Source organism: Grampus griseus (genome assembly GCF_964374135.1).
Source record: "Grampus griseus genome assembly, chromosome: 3".
In the NCBI taxonomy this organism is placed as follows: Eukaryota; Metazoa; Chordata; class Mammalia; order Artiodactyla; family Delphinidae; genus Grampus; species Grampus griseus.
Window position 1 is genome coordinate 28665876 of NC_139019.1, and position 3971 is coordinate 28669846.

The following is a 3971-nucleotide window of genomic DNA, read 5'->3' on the forward strand; positions in this document are numbered from 1 at the left end:
CGTCATAGTATGTATTGGTATTTCATTCCTTTCTATGGCTGAATACTGTTCCATTGTCTGGATCATTACATTTTGTTTACCCTTTTATCTGGTGATAGACATTTGTGTTGTTTCTTCCTTTTGGATAGTGTGAATACTGCTGCTATGAACATTCACGTACACATACTTGTTTGTGTATCTGTTTTCAATTTTGGGGGTACATACTTAGTATTGGAATTGCTGGGTCATGTTGTAACTTTATGCTTAACTTTTCTTTTTTGCGGTACGCGGGCCTCTCACTGCTGTGGCCTCTCCCGTTGCGGAGCACAGGCTCCGGACGTGCAGGCTCAGCGGCCATGGCTCACGGGCCCAGCCGCTCTGCGGCATGTGGGATCTTCCCGGACCGGGGCACGAACCCGCGTCCCCTGCATTGGCAGGCAGACTCAACCATTGCACCACCAGGGAAGCCCCAAGTTTAACCTTCTTGAAACCAGATTTTTGCCACTGGTTGCCACTGGTTGCAAACTAAGCCTTCAGGAAAGATGATATTAAGGCACATTTCCACACTGGACCTTCTCCATCTTCCCACTTGCCCTTAGAAGCCAAATACACCTGGCTGTTATATGTCATAAACACCTCATATCAAGGTGGTGTATATCTGTGCCGTTAGCTATAGTTCGCATGATTCATGGGGCCCAAGGATAATTATGTGGCCTGTGAAGGAACTAGCTTGCAACCAGAATATACACTGTTAAAATCTGGCTGCCTATACAAAATGCAAAAATTCACTGTATGTCCCATAGGAAACAGTATTGGGAAGGGGTGGTTTAGTTATTGATGTTCATTGTTACACTGTGTGACTTTACATAAACGTAATGGAGCGGATGAATTCTAGCAAAGTGTGCTCTATGATGAAAGTTCCATTATTCCATTGAATTATATTATGAAATGGAAGTGTAGTCTTCTAGAAAAGACCTTTGTCTATGAATATATTCAAACCACATTTTAACAATGCCCTAAAGCTTCTTAGAAATACAATATTTAAAGAAAGAAGCTGTATTTATGAGAACATTACAAATCACTGTTACTATTAACATACTGGTTAAGTAAAAATGAAACAGAAGTGCAAATATAATCCAGCCCTGGAAATTCTGACTGGGTGAATATATATCTCATGGAAAGTTTTGAGATAGCAATTCTTTTTTTTTTTTTTTTTTTTTTTGCGGTACGCAGGCCTCTCACTGCCGTGGCCCCTCCCGTTGCGGAGCACAGGCTCCGGACGCGCAGGCTCAGCGGCCATGGCTCACGGGCCCAGCCGCTCCGCGGCATGTGGGATCTTCCCGGACCGGGGCACGAACCCGTGTCCTCTGCATCGGCAGGCAGACTCTCAACCACTGCGCCACCAGGGAAGCCCGAGATAGCAATTCTTAAAGTGTGTGCATCCTGGCTAAAGTTTCCATCAGTAACGAACTGTCTCCTAGCAAGGATGTCATAAGACCTCCTGGGACCTTTCCAATGACTTTTCAACCTTCCTTAGTTTAAATTTTTTTACTGGTTTTCCCTGTCCTCAGGCCAAAGCTCTCAAGGCTCTTCCCACCTAAACTCAATTCCTCACAGCTCTGACCATTTCTAATCCCAGTCAGCCCCGTCCCACCTCACACCATCCGGGCTGGTCTCAAAATCTCTCCTCTGCCCACAGGAATGGTGTTTCTTCCCCTTGGTACCCATTCTGCCCATGCAGTATCCAGCACATGGTGAGGGAGCTGCAAATGTCTGCTGAGAAAATGAAAGGATATATTTGCCATGCTAATCCTTGCTTCCTGGTTTAGTTCATCTGTTCATCCTGCCATTACACTTACATGTGTGTTAAAATTTTGCGCATCCTTCAATATTTACTTCCTCTATGTAGCTTCATCTGCGTGACAGTCTTTTACTGATTGCTAGATACAGGCCAGGTGAATAGAACAGACATGGTAATAACAGAGTTACTGGCCCTGCCCTCATGAAGCTTCCAGTCCAGCATGGTGGTACAATTACACACAAGTGAGCAGATGAAGAACCATCTATCATTGTAAGTGCTTAGGGTGCACTGGCGGGGGTCGGGGGGTCACACAGTGACTTCATATGGCACTCCTCTATGCTTCTCATTTGGACATTTATTGCACATAGTTCTGCACAGTTATTTACTTTTTAAAAGAAAGTATGTGTCTCCTACCTCCTCAATTCAAGATTGAAAGTGTTTTTGAAAGCAGTGGCATATGGTAGGTATTTAAGAATATGTTGTTGATTAGTATGTCCTCAGGCAAAAGCACTGAGCAGCACATTCAGTTAAGTCCTAAAATGTTCAATTCTTGAGGTTCCATAAAAATGACAATTTGTCCTGATATTTGTACTGGGATATGTAGTTGAAGGGCCACCAATTTTTACTAACAATTTTTACATTAGAATGCCACTGGCCAAGAGTGATCTCGTTAGGGGCTAGGATTTATCAAAGTCATGATGAATACTGGCACTAATTAGTCAGGCATTAGAGTCTACCTATTGGTTAGTCTAATACAAGGGTGAACTATACCCTCCAGCTGGTGAAGTAACAGCAAGAGAAGGACGATTTGGCATCCTTAATTTTAGTAAGGTAGTGGGGCAGAGATGCTGTGCACTTATATTAATTTTGAATTATTTAATGGACCCATTAAATTCAGAAACATTTCTAGGAAGAAAATTTCTTAATAGGCATCTCTATGCCCATTAAGTGAGAGATGCCACTCAGACTGTATTATTCTTCTAAAAGAGAATCCTTCCCTCTCTCTTAATAAGTTTAATAATACCTATTTGCAATATTCAGTTCTCATAACATCAGAACTCATTTACAGATTACGTGCAATCCTTTGTGAAATAAGGAATAAAGTCAAAACTCAAATAATTCAACCCAGTAAATTCCTTTTTTATGATTAAGGGGAATAGATCTTAAAGCCTTCCTAAGTGGGAAAGGCTCTTAGGAGGGAGAGAGCGCCTTGGCAACTACAGGCTCTGTGTGTGCAAGACGTTGGCTCTGATGCTCTCTTCCTCTGTCCACACTCACTGAAATGTTTCTGTAGGTTCTTCTTTCTGGAGATCTCCTTCCATGGAGTCCTGACAGCTGTCTTAAGGTCACTGTTGTTAGGTAGAGTTGACAAGTGATCACACGTGGTTGAGACGAGACTTTGAAGATGTCACACTACATCCCGCCTGTGTTTACCATCACCCTGAATGTTTTCATGACATATTCTCTATCTGTGAGAACATAACATGCTGGTTCACAATCTTACGCCAATAGGCTTCATGGGCATTCTTTACAGGTCAGTATGCAGAATCTTCCAGACAAAAATCTTTGTGAAGAAAATTCTGCCGAATTTCACCACCATCTGTATACGTGCTATAGGTCAAATAAAGAGACAGAGAAAGACAAATACTGTGTGATACCACTTATACGTGGAATCTAAAATATACAATAAACTAGTGAATATAACCAAAAAAGAAGGAGACTCACAGATAAAGAGAACAAACTAGTGGTTACCAGCAGGGAGAGGGAAGGAGGGAAGGGCACTAGAGGGGTATGGGATTAAGAGGTACAAACTATTAGGTATAAAATAAGCTACAAGGATATATTGTACATCACGGGGAATATAGCCACTATTTTATAATAACTATAAATGGGGCATAACCTTTAAAAATTGTGAATCACTATATTGTACACCTGTAACATATATACTATTGTACATCAACTATACTTCAATTAAAAAAAAACAAAACAAAAAAGTAACAAACAAAAAGAACAACTAATAATTGTTAACCTGAGGAAACTGGGGCACCGATTCTGCCTGAGCCTAAGTCACTAAGTTAGCTGGCCAAATAGTGCCTCTTAAGTTAAATGTTACTATTGCCAGAAATATTTTTCCCTCTGTGAATTAAGTGATGTTGTGTTCTATATAGTGGATAGATTTCCACGCAGATAG